Source organism: Electrophorus electricus, chromosome 13 (assembly GCF_041902795.1).
Source record: "Electrophorus electricus isolate QZ-2024a chromosome 13, ASM4190279v1, whole genome shotgun sequence".
NCBI lineage: Eukaryota > Metazoa > Chordata > Actinopteri > Gymnotiformes > Gymnotidae > Electrophorus > Electrophorus electricus.
Genome location: NC_137509.1, coordinates 21,397,119 through 21,418,179, shown reverse-complemented (window position 1 = coordinate 21,418,179; position 21,061 = coordinate 21,397,119). Strand labels below are relative to the sequence as shown.

General features: G+C 36.1%; 23 pseudogenes; all 23 read right to left on the bottom strand.

Moving 5' to 3' along the window:
- Window positions 1-38: 38 nt before the first annotated feature.
- LOC145649874 (5S ribosomal RNA) lies at window positions 39-157 on the bottom strand (annotated as a pseudogene).
- Window positions 158-949: 792 nt separating this feature from the next.
- Window positions 950-1,068, bottom strand: LOC145648891 (5S ribosomal RNA; annotated as a pseudogene).
- A 793-nt stretch (window positions 1,069-1,861) lies between these two features.
- Window positions 1,862-1,980, bottom strand: LOC145648890 (5S ribosomal RNA; annotated as a pseudogene).
- A 792-nt stretch (window positions 1,981-2,772) lies between these two features.
- LOC145649873 (5S ribosomal RNA) lies at window positions 2,773-2,891 on the bottom strand (annotated as a pseudogene).
- Window positions 2,892-3,683: 792 nt separating this feature from the next.
- On the bottom strand, window positions 3,684-3,802 carry LOC145647705 (5S ribosomal RNA; annotated as a pseudogene).
- A 794-nt stretch (window positions 3,803-4,596) lies between these two features.
- On the bottom strand, window positions 4,597-4,715 carry LOC145650133 (5S ribosomal RNA; annotated as a pseudogene).
- Window positions 4,716-5,506: 791 nt separating this feature from the next.
- On the bottom strand, window positions 5,507-5,625 carry LOC145645492 (5S ribosomal RNA; annotated as a pseudogene).
- Window positions 5,626-6,418: 793 nt separating this feature from the next.
- LOC145645448 (5S ribosomal RNA) lies at window positions 6,419-6,536 on the bottom strand (annotated as a pseudogene).
- A 791-nt stretch (window positions 6,537-7,327) lies between these two features.
- On the bottom strand, window positions 7,328-7,446 carry LOC145643866 (5S ribosomal RNA; annotated as a pseudogene).
- Window positions 7,447-8,238: 792 nt separating this feature from the next.
- LOC145644093 (5S ribosomal RNA) lies at window positions 8,239-8,357 on the bottom strand (annotated as a pseudogene).
- Window positions 8,358-9,372: 1,015 nt separating this feature from the next.
- Window positions 9,373-9,491, bottom strand: LOC145644840 (5S ribosomal RNA; annotated as a pseudogene).
- A 791-nt stretch (window positions 9,492-10,282) lies between these two features.
- On the bottom strand, window positions 10,283-10,401 carry LOC145645816 (5S ribosomal RNA; annotated as a pseudogene).
- Window positions 10,402-11,192: 791 nt separating this feature from the next.
- On the bottom strand, window positions 11,193-11,311 carry LOC145645491 (5S ribosomal RNA; annotated as a pseudogene).
- A 793-nt stretch (window positions 11,312-12,104) lies between these two features.
- Window positions 12,105-12,222, bottom strand: LOC145645447 (5S ribosomal RNA; annotated as a pseudogene).
- Window positions 12,223-13,014: 792 nt separating this feature from the next.
- On the bottom strand, window positions 13,015-13,133 carry LOC145644091 (5S ribosomal RNA; annotated as a pseudogene).
- A 793-nt stretch (window positions 13,134-13,926) lies between these two features.
- On the bottom strand, window positions 13,927-14,045 carry LOC145644839 (5S ribosomal RNA; annotated as a pseudogene).
- A 791-nt stretch (window positions 14,046-14,836) lies between these two features.
- On the bottom strand, window positions 14,837-14,955 carry LOC145645815 (5S ribosomal RNA; annotated as a pseudogene).
- A 792-nt stretch (window positions 14,956-15,747) lies between these two features.
- On the bottom strand, window positions 15,748-15,866 carry LOC145649261 (5S ribosomal RNA; annotated as a pseudogene).
- A 792-nt stretch (window positions 15,867-16,658) lies between these two features.
- LOC145643865 (5S ribosomal RNA) lies at window positions 16,659-16,777 on the bottom strand (annotated as a pseudogene).
- A 791-nt stretch (window positions 16,778-17,568) lies between these two features.
- LOC145644144 (5S ribosomal RNA) lies at window positions 17,569-17,687 on the bottom strand (annotated as a pseudogene).
- A 792-nt stretch (window positions 17,688-18,479) lies between these two features.
- On the bottom strand, window positions 18,480-18,598 carry LOC145643864 (5S ribosomal RNA; annotated as a pseudogene).
- A 789-nt stretch (window positions 18,599-19,387) lies between these two features.
- Window positions 19,388-19,506, bottom strand: LOC145649260 (5S ribosomal RNA; annotated as a pseudogene).
- Window positions 19,507-20,297: 791 nt separating this feature from the next.
- LOC145648798 (5S ribosomal RNA) lies at window positions 20,298-20,416 on the bottom strand (annotated as a pseudogene).
- Window positions 20,417-21,061: the final 645 nt, after the last annotated feature.

The window sequence follows — 21,061 nt, the reverse complement described above, 5'->3', positions numbered from 1 at the left end:
CATGTCAGCTTGAAAGTAAATTAAAGTGATGCAAGAAAAGCTTACAGCACCTGGTATTCCTAGGTAGGGACCCACCTCAGTACAATCCAGGCCCAAGCTTGCTTAGCTTCCAAGGTCAGATGAGATTGGGCGTTCTCAAGATGGTGTGGCAGTAAGCCTTAAACACTTAGTCAAATTGCCTAATCATAGCAAATATGATCAAAGACCAATCTGACTATTTTTTTTATTAATCCCTGCAGTTGACATTCTAGAATGTTATCTTGAAAGTAAATTAAATGATGCAATAAAAGCTTACAACATCTGGTATACGGAGGCACTAACAGACAGTATTTTTATTAATCACTGCACTTCACATTCAAGCATGTCAGTTGGAGAGTAAATTAAAGTGATGCAATAAAAACTTACAGCATCTGCTATTCCCAGGTGCTAGCAGATAGTTTGATTTAATTATTCACTGCACTTCAAATTTGAACATGATAGCTTGAACATAAATTAAAGGGATGCAATAAAATCTTACAGCACCTGCTATTCCCTGGTACTAAAAGATTTCTATTTAATCTGTACACTTCACATACAAGCATGTCAGTTGCAGATTAAATTAAAGTGATGCAACAAAAATTTACAGCATCTGCTATTCCCAGGTGCTAACAGATAGTTTTTTTTAATTAATCACTGCACTTCACATCCTAGCATGTCATCTTAAAAGTAAATTAAAGTGATGCAAGAGAAGCTTACAGCATCTCGTAGTCCAAGGTGCTAACAGATAGTTTTTTGATGAATCACTGCACTTCACATTCAGGCATGTGAGTTGGAGAGTAAATGAAAGTGATGCAAAAAAAACTTACAGCATCTGCTATTCCCATGTGCTAACAGATAGTTTTTTTTTATTAACACTGCACTTCACATTTGAGCATGTCAGCTTGAAAGTAAATTAAAGTGATGCAAGAAAAGCTTACAGCACCTGGTATTCCTAGGTAGGGTCCCACCTCAGTACTATCCAGGCCCAAACTTGCTTAGCTTCCAAGGTCAGATGAGATTGGGCGTTCTCAAGATGGTGTGGCAGTAAGCCTTAAACACTTAGTCAAATTGCCTAATCATAGCAAATATGATCAAAGACCAATCTGACTATTTTTTTTATTAATCCCTGCAGTTGACATTCTAGAATGTTATCTTGAAAGTAAATTAAATGATGCAATAAAAGCTTACAACATCTGGTATACGGAGGCACTAACAGACAGTATTTTTATTAATCACTGCACTTCACATTCAAGCATGTCAGTTGGAGAGTAAATTAAAGTGATGCAATAAAAACTTACAGCATCTGCTATTCCCAGGTGCTAGCAGATAGTTTGATTTAATTATTCACTGCACTTCAAATTTGAACATGATAGCTTGAACATAAATTAAAGGGATGCAATAAAATCTTACAGCACCTGCTATTCCCTGGTACTAAAAGATTTCTATTTAATCTGTACACTTCACATACAAGCATGTCAGTTGCAGATTAAATTAAAGTGATGCAACAAAAATTTACAGCATCTGCTATTCCCAGGTGCTAACAGATAGTTTTTTTTAATTAATCACTGCACTTCACATCCTAGCATGTCATCTTAAAAGTAAATTAAAGTGATGCAAGAGAAGCTTACAGCATCTCGTAGTCCAAGGTGCTAACAGATAGTTTTTTGATGAATCACTGCACTTCACATTCAGGCATGTGAGTTGGAGAGTAAATCAAAGTGATGCAAAAAAAACTTACAGCATCTGCTATTCCCATGTGCTAACAGATAGTTTTTTTTTATTAATCACTGCACTTCACATTTGAGCATGTCAGCTTGAAAGTAAATTAAAGTGATGCAAGAAAAGCTTACAGCACCTGGTATTCCTAGGTAGGGTCCCACCTCAGTACTATCCAGGCCCAAACTTGCTTAGCTTCCAAGGTCAGATGAGATTGGGCGTTCTCAAGATGGTGTGGCAGTAAGCCTTAAACACTTAGTCAAATTGCCTAATCATAGCAAATATGATCAAAGACCAATCTGACTATTTTTTTTATTAATCCCTGCACTTGACATTCTAGAATGTTATCTTGAAAGTAAATTAAATGATGCAATAAAAGCTTACAACATCTGGTATACGGAGGCACTAACAGACAGTATTTTTATTAATCACTGCACTTCACATTCAAGCATGTCAGTTGGAGAGTAAATTAAAGTGATGCAATAAAAACTTACAGCATCTGCTATTCCCAGGTGCTAACAGATAGTTTGATTTAATTATTCACTGCACTTCAAATTTGAACATGATAGCTTGAACATAAATTAAAGGGATGCAATAAAATCTTACAACACCTGCTATTCCCTGGTACTAAAAGATTTCTATTTAATCTGTACACTTCACATACAAGCATGTCAGTTGCAGATTAAATTAAAGTGATGCAACAAAAACTTACAGCATCTGCTATTCCCAGGTGCTAACAGATAGCTTTTTTAATTAATCACTGCACTTCACATCCTAGCATGTCATCTTAAAAGTACATTAAAGTGATGCAAGAGAAGCTTACAGCATCTCGTAGTCCAAGCTGCTAACAGATAGTTTTTTGATGAATCACTGCACTTCACATTCAGGCATGTGAGTTGGAGAGTAAATGAAAGTGATGCAAAAAAAACTTACAGCATCTGCTATTCCCATGTGCTAACAGATAGTTTTTTTTTATTAATCACTGCACTTCACATTTGAGCATGTCAGCTTGAAAGTAAATTAAAGTGATTTAAGAAAAGCTTACAGCACCTGGTATTCCTAGGTAGGGACCCACCTCAGTACAATCCAGGCCCAAGCTTGCTTAGCTTCCAAGGTCAGATGAGATTGGGCGTTCTCAAGATGGTGTGGCAGTAAGCCTTAAACACTTAGTCAAATTGCCTAATCATAGCAAATATGATCAAAGACCAATCTGACTATTTTTTTTATTAATCCCTGCAGTTGACATTCTAGAATGTTATCTTGAAAGTAAATTAAATGATGCAATAAAAGCTTACAACATCTGGTATACGGAGGCACTAACAGACAGTATTTTTATTAATCACTGCACTTCACATTCAAGCATGTCAGTTGGAGAGTAAATTAAAGTGATGCAATAAAAACTTACAGCATCTGCTATTCCCAGGTGCTAGCAGATAGTTTGATTTAATTATTCACTGCACTTCAAATTTGAACATGATAGCTTGAACATAAATTAAAGGGATGCAATAAAATCTTACAGCACCTGCTATTCCCTGGTACTAAAAGATTTCTATTTAATCTGTACACTTCACATACAAGCATGTCAGTTGCAGATTAAATTAAAGTGATGCAACAAAAACTTACAGCATCTGCTATTCCCAGGTGCTAACAGATAGCTTTTTTAATTAATCACTGCACTTCACATCCTAGCATGTCATCTTAAAAGTACATTAAAGTGATGCAAGAGAATCTTACAGCATCTCGTAGTCCAAGCTGCTAACAGATAGTTTTTTGATGAATCACTGCACTTCACATTCAGGCATGTGAGTTGGAGAGTAAATGAAAGTGATGCAAAAAAAACTTACAGCATCTGCTATTCCCATGTGCTAACAGATAGTTTTTTTTTATTAATCACTGCACTTCACATTTGAGCATGTCAGCTTGAAAGTAAATTAAAGTGATGCAAGAAAAGCTTACAGCACCTGGTATTCCTAGGTAGGGACCCACCTCAGTACAATCCAGGCCCAAGCTTGCTTAGCTTCCAAGGTCAGATGAGATTGGGCGTTCTCAATCTGGTGTGGCCGTAAGCCTTAAACACTTAGTCAAATTGCCTAATCATAGCAAATATGATGAAAGACCAATCTGACTATTTTTTTTATTAATCCCTGCACTTGACATTCTAGAATGTTATCTTGAAAGTAAATTAAATGATGCAATAAAAGCTTACAACATCTGGTATACGGAGGCACTAACAGACAGTTTTTTTATTAATCACTGCATTTCACATTCAAGCATGTCAGTTGGAGAGTAAATTAAAGTGATGCAATAAAAACTTACAGCATCTGCTATTCCCAGGTGCTAGCAGATATTTTGATTTAATTATTCACTGCACTTCAATAATGAACATGATAGCTTGAACATAAATTAAAGGTATGCAATAAAATCTTACAGCACCTGCTATTCCCTGGTACTAAAAGATTTCTATTTAATCTGTACACTTCACATACAAGCATGTCAGTTGCAGATTAAATTAAAGTGATGCAACAAAAACTTACAGCATTTGCTATTCCCAGGTGCTAACAGATAGTTTTTTTTAAATTAATCACTGCACTTCACATCCTAGCATGTCATCTTGAAAGTAAATTAAAGTGATGCAAGAGAAGCTTACAGCATCTCGTAGTCCAAGGTGCTAACAGATAGTTTTTTGATGAATCACTGCACTTCACATTCAGGCATGTGAGTTGGAGAGTAAATGAAAGTGATGCAAAAAAAACTTACAGCATCTGCTATTGCCATGTGCTAACAGATAGTTTTTTTTTATTAATCACTGCACTTCACATTTGAGCATGTCAGCTTGAAAGGAAATTAAAGTGATGCAAGAAAAGCTTACAGCACCTGGTATTCCTAGGTAGGGTCCCACCTCAGTACTATCCAGGCCCAAAGTTGTTTCGCTTCCAAGGTCAGATGAGATTGGGCGTTCTCAAGCTGGTGTGGCCGTAAGCCTTAAACAATTACTCAAATTGCCTAATCATAGTAAATATGATCAAAGACCAATCTGACAATTTTTTTTATTAATCCCTGCACTTGACATTCTAGAATGTTATCTTGAAAGTAAATTAAATGATGCAATAAAAGCTTACAACATCTGGTATACGGAGGCAATACGAGACAATTTTTTTATTAATCACTGCACTTCACATTCAAGCATGTCAGTTGGAGAGTAAATTAAAGTGATGCAATAAAAACTTACAGCATCTGCTATTCCCAGGTGCTAACAGATAGTTTGATTTAATTATTCACTGCACTTCAAATTTGAACATGATAGCTTGAAAATAAATTAAAGGGATGCAATAAAATCTCACAGCACCTGCTATTCCCTGGTACTAAAAGATTTCTATTTAATCTGTACACTTCACATACAAGCATGTCAGTTGCAGATTAAATTAAAGTGATGCAACAAAAACTTACAGCATCTGCTATTCCCAGGTGCTAACAGATCATTTTTTTTAATTAATCACTGCACTTCACATCCTAGCATGTCATCTTAAAAGTACATTAAAGTGATGCAAGAGAAGCTTACAGCATCTCGTAGTCCAAGCTGCTAACAGATAGTTTTTTGATGAATCACTGCACTTCACATTCAGGCATGTGAGTTGGAGAGTAAATGAAAGTGATGCAAAAAAAACTTACAGCATCTGCTATTCCCAGGTGCTAACAGATAGTTTTTTTATTAATCACTGCACTTCACATTTGAGCATGTCAGCTTGAAAGTAAATTAAAGTGATGCAAGAAAAGCTTACAGCACCTGGTATTCCTAGGTAGGGTCCCACCTCAGTACTATCCAGGCCCAAAGTTGTTCAGGTTCCAAGGTCAGATGAGATTGGGGGTTCTCAAGCTGGTGTGGCCATAAGCCTTAAACACTTACTCAAATTGCCTAATCATAGCAAATATGATCAAAGACCAATCTGACAATTTTTTTTATTAATCCCTGCACTTGACATTCTAGAATGTTATCTTGAAAGTAAATTAAATGATGCAATAAAAGCTTACAACATCTGGTATACGGAGGCACTAAAAGACAGTTTTTTTATTAATCACTGCACTTCACATTCAAGCATGTCAGTTGGAGAGTAAATTAAAGTGATGCAATAAAAACTTACAGCATCTGCTATTCCCAGGTGCTAGCAGATAGTTTGATTTAATTATTCACTGCACTTCAATAATGAACATGATAGCTTGAACATAAATTAAAGGGATGCAATAAAATCTTACAGCACCTGCTATTCCCTGGTACTAAAAGATTTCTATTTAATCTGTACACTTCACATACAAGCATGTCAGTTGCAGATTAAATTAAAGTGATGCAACAAAAACTTACAGCATTTGCTATTCCCAGGTGCTAACAGATAGTTTTTTTTTAATTAATCACTGCACTTCACATCCTAGCATGTCATCTTGAAAGTAAATTAAAGTGATGCAAGAGAAGCTTACAGCATCTCGTAGTCCAAGGTGCTAACAGATAGTTTTTTGATGAATCACTGCACTTCACATTCAGGCATGTGAGTTGGAGAGTAAATGAAAGTGATGCAAAAAAAACTTACAGCATCTGCTATTCCCAGGTGCTAACAGATAGTTTTTTTTATTAATCACTGCACTTCACATTTGAGCATGTCAGCTTGAAAGTAAATTAAAGTGATGCAAGAAAAGCTTACAGCACCTGGTATTCCTAGATAGGGTCCCACCTCAGTACTATCCAGGCCCAAACTTGTTTCCTTCCAAGGTCAGATGAGACTGGTCGTTCTCAAGCTGGTGTGGCCGTAAGCCTTAAACACTTACTCTAATTGCCTAATCATAGCAAATATGATCAAAGACCAATCTGACAATTTTTTTTATTAATCCCTGCACTTGACATTCTAGAATGTTATCTTGAAAGTAAATTAAATGATGCAATAAAAGCTTACAACATCTGGTATACGGAGGCACTAACAGACAGTTTTTTTATTAATCACTGCACTTCACATTCAAGCATGTCAGTTGGAGAGTAAATTAAAGTAATGCAATAAAAACTTACAGCATCTGCTATTCCCAGGTGCTAACAGATAGTTTGATTTAATTATTCACTGCACTTCAAATTTGAACATGATAGCTTGAAAATAAATTAAAGGGATGCAATAAAATCTTACAGCACCTGCTATTCCCTGGTACTAAAAGATTTCTATTTAATCTGTACACTTCACATACAAGCATGTCAGTTGCAGATTAAATTAAAGTGATGCAACAAAAACTTACAGCATCTGCTATTCCCAGGTGCTAACAGATAGTTTTTTTTAATTAATCACTGCACTTCACATCCTAGCATGTCATCTTAAAAGTAAATTAAAGTGATGCAAGAGAAGCTTACAGCATCTCGTAGTCCAAGGTGCTAACAGATAGTTTTTTGATGAATCACTGCACTTCACATTCAGGCATGTGAATTGGAGAGTAAATGAAAGTGATGCAAAAAAAACTTACAGCATCTGCTATTCCCAGGTGCTAACAGATAGTTTTTTTATTAATCACTGCACTTCACATTTGAGCATGTCAGCTTGAAAGTAAATTAAAGTGATGCAAGAAAAGCTTACAGCACCTGGTATTCCTAGGTAGGGTCCCACCTCAGTACTATCCAGGCCCAAAGTTGTTCAGCTTCCAAGGTCAGATGAGATTGGGGGTTCTCAAGCTGGTGTGGCCGTAAGCCTTAAACACTTACTCAAATTGCCTAATCATAGCAAATATGATCAAAGACCAATCTGACAAGTTTTTTTATTAATCCCTGCACTTGACATTCTAGAATGTTATCTTGAAAGTAAATTAAATGATGCAATAAAAGCTTACAACATCTGGTATACGGAGGCACTAACAGACAGTTTTTTTATTAATCACTGCACTTCACATTCAAGCATGTCAGTTGGAGAGTAAATTAAAGTAATGCAATAAAAACTTACAGCATCTGCTATTCCCAGGTGCTAACAGATAGTTTGATTTAATTATTCACTGCACTTCAAATTTGAACATGATAGCTTGAAAATAAATTAAAGGGATGCAATAAAATCTTACAGCACCTGCTATTCCCTGGTACTAAAAGATTTCTATTTAATCTGTACACTTCACATACAAGCATGTCAGTTGCAGATTAAATTAAAGTGATGCAACAAAAACTTACAGCATCTGCTATTCCCAGGTGCTAACAGATAGTTTTTTTTTATTAATCACTGCACTTCACATTTGAGCATGTCAGCTTGAAAGTAAATTAAAGTGATGCAAGAGAAGCTTACAGCATCTCGCAGTCCAAGGTGCTAACAGATAGTTTTTTGATGAATCACTGCACTTCACATTCAGGCATGTGAGTTGGAGAGTAAATGAAAGTGATGCAAAAAAAACTTACAGCATCTGCTATTCCCAGGTGCTAACAGATAGTTTTTTTTATTAATCACTGCACTTCACATTTGAGCATGTCAGCTTGAAAGTAAATTAAAGTGATGCAAGAAAAGCTTACAGCACCTGGTATTCCTAGATAGGGTCCCACCTCAGTACTATCCAGGCCCAAACCTGTTTCGCTTCCAAGGTCAGATGAGACTGGTCGTTCTCAAGCTGGTGTGGCCGTAAGCCTTAAACACTTACTCTAATTGCCTAATCATAGCAAATATGATCAAAGACCAATCTGACAATTTTTTTTATTAATCCCTGCACTTGACATTCTAGAATGTTATCTTGAAAGTAAATTAAATGATGCAATAAAAGCTTACAACATCTGGTATACGGAGGCACTAACAGACAGTTTTTTTATTAATCACTGCACTTCACATTCAAGCATGTCAGTTGGAGAGTAAATTAAAGTAATGCAATAAAAAGTTACAGCATCTGCTATTCCCAGGTGCTAACAGATAGTTTGATTTAATTATTCACTGCACTTCAAATTTGAACTTGATAGCTTGAAAATAAAATAAAGGGATGCAATAAAATCTTACAGCACCTGCTATTCCCTGGAACTAAAAGATTTCTTTTTAATCTGTACACTTCACATACAAGCATGTCAGTTGCAGATTAAATTAAAGTGATGCAACAAAAACTTACAGCATCTGCTATTCCCAGGTGCTAACAGATAGTTTTTTTTAATTAATCACTACACTTCACATCCTAGCATGTCATCTTAAAAGTAAATTAAAGTGATGCAAGAGAAGCTTACAGCATCTCGTAGTCCAAGCTGCTAACAGATAGTTTTTTGATGAATCACTGCACTTCACATTCAGGCATGTGAGTTGGAGAGTAAATGAAAGTGATGCAAAAAAAACTTACAGCATCTGCTATTCCCAGGTGCTAACAGATAGTTTTTTTTAATTAATCACTGCACTTCACATCCTAGCATGTCATCTTAAAAGTAAATTAAAGTGATGCAAGAGAAGCTTACAGCATCTCGTAGTCCAAGGTGCTAACAGATAGTTTTTTGATGAATCACTGCACTTCACATTCAGGCATGTGAGTTGGAGAGTAAATGAAAGTGATGCAAAAAAAACTTACAGCATCTGCTATTCCCATGTGCTAACAGATAGTTTTTTTTTATTAATCACTGCACTTCACATTTGAGCATGTCAGCTTGAAAGTAAATTAAAGTGATGCAAGAAAAGCTTACAGCACCTGGTATTCCTAGGTAGGGTCCCACCTCAGTACTATCCAGGCCCAAAGTTGTTCAGCTTCCAAGGTCAGATAAGATTGGGGGTTCTCAAGCTGGTGTGGCCGTAAGCCTTAAACACTTACTCAAATTGCCTAATCATAGCAAATATGATCAAAGACCAATCTGACAATTTTTTTTATTAATCCCTGCACTTGACATTCTAGAATGTTATCTTGAAAGTAAATTAAATGATGCAATAAAAGCTTACAACATCTGGTATACGGAGGCACTAAAAGACAGTTTTTTTATTAATCACTGCACTTCACATTCAAGCATGTCAGTTGGAGAGTAAATTAAAGTGATGCAATAAAAACTTACAGCATCTGCTATTCCCAGGTGCTAGCAGATAGTTTGATTTAATTATTCACTGCACTTCAATAATGAACATGATAGCTTGAAAATAAATTAAAGGGATGCAATAAAATCTTACAGCACCTGCTATTCCCTGGTACTAAAAGATTTCTATTTAATCTGTACACTTCACATACAAGCATGTCAGTTGCAGATTAAATTAAAGTGATGCAACAAAAACTTACAGCATCTGCTATTCCCAGGTGCTAACAGATAGTTTTTTTTAATTAATCACTGCACTTCACATCCTAGCATGTCATCTTAAAAGTAAATTAAAGTGATGCAAGAGAAGCTTACAGCATCTCGTAGTCCAAGGTGCTAACAGATAGTTTTTTGATGAATCACTGCACTTCACATTCAGGCATGTGAGTTGGAGAGTAAATGAAAGTGATGCAAAAAAAACTTACAGCATCTGCTATTCCCAGGTGCTAACAGATAGTTTTTTTATTAATCACTGCACTTCACATTTGAGCATGTCAGCTTGAAAGTAAATTAAAGTGATGCAAGAAAAGCTTACAGCACCTGGTATTCCTAGGTAGGGTGTCACCTCAGTACTATCCAGGCCCAAAGTTGTTCAGCTTCCAAGGTCAGATGAGATTGGGGGTTCTCAAGCTGGTGTGGCCGTAAGCCTTAAACACTTACTCAAATTGCCTAATCATAGCAAATATGATCAAAGACCAATCTGACAATTTTTTTTATTAATCCCTGCACTTGACATTCTAGAATGTTATCTTGAAAGTAAATTAAATGATGCAATAAAAGCTTACAACATCTGGTATACGGAGGCAATACGAGACAATTTTTTTATTAATCACTGCACTTCACATTCAAGCATGTCAGTTGGAGAGTAAATTAAAGTGATGCAATAAAAACTTACAGCATCTGCTATTCCCAGGTGCTAACAGATAGTTTGATTTAATTATTCACTGCACTTCAAATTTGAACATGATAGCTTGAAAATAAATTAAAGGGATGCAATAAAATCTCACAGCACCTGCTATTCCCTGGTACTAAAAGATTTCTATTTAATCTGTACACTTCACATACAAGCATGTCAGTTGCAGATTAAATTAAAGTGATGCAACAAAAACTTACAGCATCTGCTATTCCCAGGTGCTAACAGATCATTTTTTTTAATTAATCACTGCACTTCACATCCTAGCATGTCATCTTAAAAGTACATTAAAGTGATGCAAGAGAAGCTTACAGCATCTCGTAGTCCAAGCTGCTAACAGATAGTTTTTTGATGAATCACTGCACTTCACATTCAGGCATGTGAGTTGGAGAGTAAATGAAAGTGATGCAAAAAAAACTTACAGCATCTGCTATTCCCAGGTGCTAACAGATAGTTTTTTTATTAATCACTGCACTTCACATTTGAGCATGTCAGCTTGAAAGTAAATTAAAGTGATGCAAGAAAAGCTTACAGCACCTGGTATTCCTAGGTAGGGTCCCACCTCAGTACTATCCAGGCCCAAAGTTGTTCAGGTTCCAAGGTCAGATGAGATTGGGGGTTCTCAAGCTGGTGTGGCCATAAGCCTTAAACACTTACTCAAATTGCCTAATCATAGCAAATATGATCAAAGACCAATCTGACAATTTTTTTTATTAATCCCTGCACTTGACATTCTAGAATGTTATCTTGAAAGTAAATTAAATGATGCAATAAAAGCTTACAACATCTGGTATACGGAGGCACTAAAAGACAGTTTTTTTATTAATCACTGCACTTCACATTCAAGCATGTCAGTTGGAGAGTAAATTAAAGTGATGCAATAAAAACTTACAGCATCTGCTATTCCCAGGTGCTAGCAGATAGTTTGATTTAATTATTCACTGCACTTCAATAATGAACATGATAGCTTGAACATAAATTAAAGGGATGCAATAAAATCTTACAGCACCTGCTATTCCCTGGTACTAAAAGATTTCTATTTAATCTGTACACTTCACATACAAGCATGTCAGTTGCAGATTAAATTAAAGTGATGCAACAAAAACTTACAGCATTTGCTATTCCCAGGTGCTAACAGATAGTTTTTTTTTAATTAATCACTGCACTTCACATCCTAGCATGTCATCTTGAAAGTAAATTAAAGTGATGCAAGAGAAGCTTACAGCATCTCGTAGTCCAAGGTGCTAACAGATAGTTTTTTGATGAATCACTGCACTTCACATTCAGGCATGTGAGTTGGAGAGTAAATGAAAGTGATGCAAAAAAAACTTACAGCATCTGCTATTCCCAGGTGCTAACAGATAGTTTTTTTTATTAATCACTGCACTTCACATTTGAGCATGTCAGCTTGAAAGTAAATTAAAGTGATGCAAGAAAAGCTTACAGCACCTGGTATTCCTAGATAGGGTCCCACCTCAGTACTATCCAGGCCCAAACTTGTTTCCTTCCAAGGTCAGATGAGACTGGTCGTTCTCAAGCTGGTGTGGCCGTAAGCCTTAAACACTTACTCTAATTGCCTAATCATAGCAAATATGATCAAAGACCAATCTGACAATTTTTTTTATTAATCCCTGCACTTGACATTCTAGAATGTTATCTTGAAAGTAAATTAAATGATGCAATAAAAGCTTACAACATCTGGTATACGGAGGCACTAACAGACAGTTTTTTTATTAATCACTGCACTTCACATTCAAGCATGTCAGTTGGAGAGTAAATTAAAGTAATGCAATAAAAACTTACAGCATCTGCTATTCCCAGGTGCTAACAGATAGTTTGATTTAATTATTCACTGCACTTCAAATTTGAACATGATAGCTTGAAAATAAATTAAAGGGATGCAATAAAATCTTACAGCACCTGCTATTCCCTGGTACTAAAAGATTTCTATTTAATCTGTACACTTCACATACAAGCATGTCAGTTGCAGATTAAATTAAAGTGATGCAACAAAAACTTACAGCATCTGCTATTCCCAGGTGCTAACAGATAGTTTTTTTTTATTAATCACTGCACTTCACATTTGAGCATGTCAGCTTGAAAGTAAATTAAAGTGATGCAAGAGAAGCTTACAGCATCTCGCAGTCCAAGGTGCTAACAGATAGTTTTTTGATGAATCACTGCACTTCACATTCAGGCATGTGAGTTGGAGAGTAAATGAAAGTGATGCAAAAAAAACTTACAGCATCTGCTATTCCCAGGTGCTAACAGATAGTTTTTTTTATTAATCACTGCACTTCACATTTGAGCATGTCAGCTTGAAAGTAAATTAAAGTGATGCAAGAAAAGCTTACAGCACCTGGTATTCCTAGATAGGGTCCCACCTCAGTACTATCCAGGCCCAAACCTGTTTCGCTTCCAAGGTCAGATGAGACTGGTCGTTCTCAAGCTGGTGTGGCCGTAAGCCTTAAACACTTACTCTAATTGCCTAATCATAGCAAATATGATCAAAGACCAATCTGACAATTTTTTTTATTAATCCCTGCACTTGACATTCTAGAATGTTATCTTGAAAGTAAATTAAATGATGCAATAAAAGCTTACAACATCTGGTATACGGAGGCACTAACAGACAGTTTTTTTATTAATCACTGCACTTCACATTCAAGCATGTCAGTTGGAGAGTAAATTAAAGTAATGCAATAAAAAGTTACAGCATCTGCTATTCCCAGGTGCTAACAGATAGTTTGATTTAATTATTCACTGCACTTCAAATTTGAACTTGATAGCTTGAAAATAAAATAAAGGGATGCAATAAAATCTTACAGCACCTGCTATTCCCTGGAACTAAAAGATTTCTTTTTAATCTGTACACTTCACATACAAGCATGTCAGTTGCAGATTAAATTAAAGTGATGCAACAAAAACTTACAGCATCTGCTATTCCCAGGTGCTAACAGATAGTTTTTTTTAATTAATCACTACACTTCACATCCTAGCATGTCATCTTAAAAGTAAATTAAAGTGATGCAAGAGAAGCTTACAGCATCTCGTAGTCCAAGCTGCTAACAGATAGTTTTTTGATGAATCACTGCACTTCACATTCAGGCATGTGAGTTGGAGAGTAAATGAAAGTGATGCAAAAAAAACTTACAGCATCTGCTATTCCCATGTGCTAACAGATAGTTTTTTTTTATTAATCACTGCACTTCACATTTGAGCATGTCAGCTTGAAAGTAAATTAAAGTGATGCAAGAAAAGCTTACAGCACCTGGTATTCCTAGGTAGGGTCCCACCTCAGTACTATCCAGGCCCAAAGTTGTTCAGCTTCCAAGGTCAGATAAGATTGGGGGTTCTCAAGCTGGTGTGGCCGTAAGCCTTAAACACTTACTCAAATTGCCTAATCATAGCAAATATGATCAAAGACCAATCTGACAATTTTTTTTATTAATCCCTGCACTTGACATTCTAGAATGTTATCTTGAAAGTAAATTAAATGATGCAATAAAAGCTTACAACATCTGGTATACGGAGGCACTAAAAGACAGTTTTTTTATTAATCACTGCACTTCACATTCAAGCATGTCAGTTGGAGAGTAAATTAAAGTGATGCAATAAAAACTTACAGCATCTGCTATTCCCAGGTGCTAGCAGATAGTTTGATTTAATTATTCACTGCACTTCAATAATGAACATGATAGCTTGAAAATAAATTAAAGGGATGCAATAAAATCTTACAGCACCTGCTATTCCCTGGTACTAAAAGATTTCTATTTAATCTGTACACTTCACATACAAGCATGTCAGTTGCAGATTAAATTAAAGTGATGCAACAAAAACTTACAGCATCTGCTATTCCCAGGTGCTAACAGATAGTTTTTTTTAATTAATCACTGCACTTCACATCCTAGCATGTCATCTTAAAAGTAAATTAAAGTGATGCAAGAGAAGCTTACAGCATCTCGTAGTCCAAGGTGCTAACAGATAGTTTTTTGATGAATCACTGCACTTCACATTCAGGCATGTGAGTTGGAGAGTAAATGAAAGTGATGCAAAAAAAACTTACAGCATCTGCTATTCCCAGGTGCTAACAGATAGTTTTTTTATTAATCACTGCACTTCACATTTGAGCATGTCAGCTTGAAAGTAAATTAAAGTGATGCAAGAAAAGCTTACAGCACCTGGTATTCCTAGGTAGGGTGTCACCTCAGTACTATCCAGGCCCAAAGTTGTTCAGCTTCCAAGGTCAGATGAGATTGGGGGTTCTCAAGCTGGTGTGGCCGTAAGCCTTAAACACTTACTCAAATTGCCTAATCATAGCAAATATGATCAAAGACCAATCTGACAAGTTTTTTTATTAATCCCTGCACTTGACATTCTAGAATGTTATCTTGAAAGTAAATTAAATGATGCAATAAAAGCTTACAACATCTGGTATACGGAGGCACTAACAGACAGTTTTTTTATTAATCACTGCACTTCACATTCAAGCATGTCAGTTGGAGAGTAAATTAAAGTAATGCAATAAAAACTTACAGCATCTGCTATTCCCAGGTGCTAACAGATAGTTTGATTTAATTATTCACTGCACTTCAAATTTGAACATGATAGCTTGAAAATAAATTAAAGGGATGCAATAAAATCTTACAGCACCTGCTATTCCCTGGTACTAAAAGATTTCTATTTAATCTGTACACTTCACATACAAGCATGTCAGTTGCAGATTAAATTAAAGTGATGCAACAAAAACTTACAGCATCTGCTATTCCCAGGTGCTAACAGATAGTTTTTTTTTATTAATCACTGCACTTCACATTTGAGCATGTCAGCTTGAAAGTAAATTAAAGTGATGCAAGAGAAGCTTACAGCATCTCGCAGTCCAAGGTGCTAACAGATAGTTTTTTGATGAATCACTGCACTTCACATTCAGGCATGTGAGTTGGAGAGTAAATGAAAGTGATGCAAAAAAAACTTACAGCATCTGCTATTCCCAGGTGCTAACAGATAGTTTTTTATATTAATCACTGCACTTCACATTTGAGCATGTTAGCTTGAAAGTAAATTAAAGTGATGCAAGAAAAGCTTACAGCACCTGGTATTCCTAGGTAGGGTCCCACCTCAGTACTATCCAGGCACAAACTTGCTTAGCTTCCAAGGTCAGATGAGATTGGGCGTTCTCAAGCCGGTGTGGCCGTAAGCCTTAAACACTTACTCAAATTGCCTAATCATAGCAAATATGATCAAAGACCAATCTGACAATTTTTTTTATTAATCCCTGCACTTGACATTCTAGAATGTTATCTTGAATGTAAATTAAATGATGCAATAAAAGCTTACAACATCTGGTATACGGAGGCACTAACAGACAGTTTTTTGATGAATCAATGCACTTCACATTCAAGCATGTCAGTTGGAGAGTAAATTAAAGTGATGCAATAAAAACTTACAGCATCTGCTATTCCCAGGTGCTAGCAGATAGTTTGATTTAATTATTCACTGCACTTCAATAATGAACATGATAGCTTGAAAATAAATTAAAGGGATGCAATAAAATTTTACAGCACCTGCTATTCCCTGGTACTAAAAGATTTCTATTTAATCTGTACACTTCACATACAAGCATGTCAGTTGCAGATTAAATTAAAGTGATGCAACAAAAACTTACAGCATCTGCTATTCCCAGGTGCTAACAGATAGTTTTTTTTTAATTAATCACTGCACTTCACATCCTAGCATGTCATCTTAAAAGTAAATTAAAGTGATGCAAGAGAAGCTTACAGCATCTCGTAGTCCAAGGTGCTAACAGATAGTTTTTTGATGAATCACTGCACTTCACATTCAGGCATGTGAGTTGGAGAGTAAATGAAAGTGATTCAAAAAAAACTTACAGCATCTGCTATTCCCAGGTGCTAACAGATAGTTTTTTTATTAATCACTGCACTTCACATTTGAGCATGTCAGCTTGAAAGTAAATTAAAGTGATGCAAGAAAAGCTTACAGCACCTGGTATTCCTAGGTAGGGTCCCACCTCAGTACTATCCAGGCCCAAAGTTGTTCAGCTTCCAAGGTCAGATGAGATTGGGGGTTCTCAAGCTGGTGTGGCCGTAAGCCTTAAACACTTACTCAAATTGCCTAATCATAGCAAATATGATCAAAGACCAATCTGACAAGTTTTTTTATTAATCCCTGCACTTGACATTCTAGAATGTTATCTTGAAAGTAAATTAAATGATGCAATAAAAGCTTACAACATCTGGTATACGGAGGCACTAACAGACAGTTTTTTTATTAATCACTGCACTTCACATTCAAGCATGTCAGTTGGAGAGTAAATTAAAGTGATGCAATAAAAACTTACAGCATCTGCTATTCCCAGGTGCTAGCAGATAGTTTGATTTAATTATTCACTGCACTTCAATAATGAACATGATAGCTTGAAAATAAATTAAAGGGATGCAATAAAATCTTACAGCACCTGCTATTCCCTGGTACTAAAAGATTTCTATTTAATCTGTACACTTCACATACAAGCATGTCAGTTGCAGATTAAATTAAAGTGATGCAACAAAAACTTACAGCATCTGCTATTCCCAGGTGCTAACAGATAGTTTTTTTTAATTAATCACTGCACTTCACATCCTAGCATGTCATCTTAAAAGTAAATTAAAGTGATGCAAGAGAAGCTTACAGCATCTCGTAGTCCAAGGTGCTAACAGATAGTTTTTTGATGAATCACTGCACTTCACATTCAGGCATGTGAGTTGGAGAGTAAATGAAAGTGATGCAAAAAAAACTTACAGCATCTGCTATTCCCAGGTGCTAACAGATAGTTTTTTTATTAATCACTGCACTTCACATTTGAGCATGTCAGCTTGAAAGTAAATTAAAGTGATGCAAGAAAAGCTTACAGCACCTGGTATTCCTAGGTAGGGTCCCACCTCAGTACTATCCAGGCCCGAAGTTGTTCAGCTTCCAAGGTCAGATGAGATTGGGGGTTCTCAAGCTGGTGTGGCCGTAAGCCTTAAACACTTACTCAAATTGCCTAATCATAGCAAATATGATCAAAGACCAATCTGACAAGTTTTTTTATTAATCCCTGCACTTGACATTCTAGAATGTTATCTTGAAAGTAAATTAAATGATGCAATAAAAGCTTACAACATCTGGTATACGGAGGCACTAACAGACAGTTTTTTTATTAATCACTGCACTTCACATTCAAGCATGTCAGTTGGAGAGTAAATTAAAGTAATGCAATAAAAACTTACAGCATCTGCTATTCCCAGGTGCTAACAGATAGTTTGATTTAATTATTCACTGCACTTCAAATTTGAACATGATAGCTTGAAAATAAATTAAAGGGATGCAATAAAATCTTACAGCACCTGCTATTCCCTGGTACTAAAAGATTTCTATTTAATCTGTACACTTCACATACAAGCATGTCAGTTGCAGATTAAATTAAAGTGATGCAACAAAAACTTACAGCATCTGCTATTCCCAGGTGCTAACAGATAGTTTTTTTTTATTAATCACTGCACTTCACATTTGAGCATGTCAGCTTGAAAGTAAATTAAAGTGATGCAAGAGAAGCTTACAGCATCTCGCAGTCCAAGGTGCTAACAGATAGTTTTTTGATGAATCACTGCACTTCACATTCAGGCATGTGAGTTGGAGAGTAAATGAAAGTGATGCAAAAAAAACTTACAGCATCTGCTATTCCCAGGTGCTAACAGATAGTTTTTTATATTAATCACTGCACTTCACATTTGAGCATGTCAGCTTGAAAGTAAATTAAAGTGATGCAAGAAAAGCTTACAGCACCTGGTATTCCTAGGTAGGGTCCCACCTCAGTACTATCCAGGCCCAAAGTTGTTCAGCTTCCAAGGTCAGATGAGATTGGGGGTTCTCAAGCTGGTGTGGCCGTAAGCCTTAAACACTTACTCAAATTGCCTAATCATAGCAAATATGATCAAAGACCAATCTGACAAGTTTTTTTATTAATCCCTGCACTTGACATTCTAGAATGTTATCTTGAAAGTAAATTAAATGATGCAATAAAAGCTTACAACATCTGGTATACGGAGGCACTAACAGACAGTTTTTTTATTAATCACTGCACTTCACATTCAAGCATGTCAGTTGGAGAGTAAATGAAAGTGATGCAAAAAAAACTTACAGCATCTGCTATTCCCAGGTGCTAACAGATAGTTTGAGTTAATTATTCACTGCACTTCAAATTTGAACATGATAGCTTGAACATAAATTAAAGGGATGCAATACAATCTTACAGCACCTGCTATTCCCTGGTACTAAAATATTTCTATTTAATCTGTACACTTCACATACAAGCTTGTCAGTTGCAGATTAAAGTAAAGTGATGCAACAAAAACTTACAGCATCTGCTATTCCCAGGTGCTAACAGATAGTTTTTTTAATTAATCACTGCATTTCACATCCTAGCATGTCATCTTGACAGTAAATTAAAGTGATTCAAGAGAAGCTTACAGCATCTCGTAGTCCAAGGTGCTAACAGATAGTTTTTGATGAATCACTGCACTTCACATTCAGGCATGTGAGTTGGAGAGTAAATGAAAGTGATGCAAAAAAAACTTACAGCATCTGCTATTCCCAGGTGCTAACAGATAGTTTTTTTATTAATCACTGCACTTCACATTTGAGCATGTTAGCTTGAAAGTAAATTAAAGTGATGCAAGAAAAGCTTACAGCACCTGGTATTCCTAGGTAGGGTCCCACCTCAGTACTATCCAGGCACAAACTTGCTTAGCTTCCAAGGTCAGATGAGATTGGGCGTTCTCAAGCCGGTGTGGCCGTAAGCCTTAAACACTTACTCAAATTGCCTAATCATAGCAAATATGATCAAAGACCAATCTGACAATTTTTTTTATTAATCCCTGCACTTGACATTCTAGAATGTTATCTTGAATGTAAATTAAATGATGCAATAAAAGCTTACAACATCTGGTATACGGAGGCACTAACAGACAGTTTTTTGATGAATCACTGCACTTCACATTCAGGCATGTGAGTTGGAGAGTAAATGAAAGTGATGCAAAAAAAACTTACAGCATCTGCTATTCCCAGGTGCTAACAGATAGTTTGAGTTAATTATTCACTGCACTTCAAATTTGAACATGATAGCTTGAACATAAATTAAAGGGATGCAATACAATCTTACAGCACCTGCTATTCCCTGGTACTAAAATATTTCTATTTAATCTGTACACTTCACATACAAGCTTGTCAGTTGCAGATTAAAGTAAAGTGATGCAACAAAAACTTACAGCATCTGCTATTCCCAGGTGCTAACAGACAGTTTTTTTTAATTAATCACTGCACTTCACATCCTAGCATGTCATCTTAAAAGTAAATTAAAGTGATGCAAGAGAACCTTACAGCATCTCGTATTCCAAGCTGCTAACAGATAGTTTTTGATGAATCACTGCACTTCACATTCAGGCATGTGAGTTGGAGAGTAAATGAAAGTGATGCAAAAAAAACTTACAGCATCTGCTATTCCCAGGTGCTAACAGATAGTTTTTTATAATAATCACTGCACTTCACATTTGAGCATGTCAGCTTGAAAGTAAATTAAAGTGATGCAAGAAAAGCTTACAGCACCTGGTATTCCTAGGTAGGGTCCCACCTCAGTACTATCCAGGCCCAAACTTGCTTAGCTTCCAAGGTCAGATGAGACTGGGCGTTCTCAAGCTGGTGTGGCCGCAAGCCTTCAACACTTACTCAAATTGCCTAATCATAGCAAATATGATCAAAGACCAATCTGACAATTTTTTTTATTAATCCCTGCACTTGACATTCTAGAATGTTATCTTGAATGTAAATTAAATGATGCAATAAAAGCTTACAACATCTGGTATACGGAGGCACTAACAGACAGTTTTTTGATGAATCACTGCACTTCACATTCAGGCATGTGAGTTGGAGAGTAAATGAAAGTGATGGAAAAAAAACGTACAGCATCTGCTATTCCCAGGTGCTAACCGATAGTTTGAGTTAATTATTCACTGCACTTCAAATTTGAACATGATAGCTTGAACATAAATTAAAGGGATGCAATACAATCTTACAGCACCTGCTATTCCCTGGTACTAAAATATTTCTATTTAATCTGTACACTTCACATACAAGCTTGTCAGTTGCAGATTAAAGTAAAGTGATGCAACAAAAACTTACAGCATCTGCTATTCCCAGGTGCTAATAGATAGTTTTTTTAATTAATCACTGCATTTCACATCCTAGCATGTCATCTTGACAGTAAATTAAAGTGATTCAAGAGAAGCTTACAGCATCTCGTAGTCCAAGGTGCTAATAGATAGTTTTTGATGAATCACTGCACTTCACATTCAGGCATG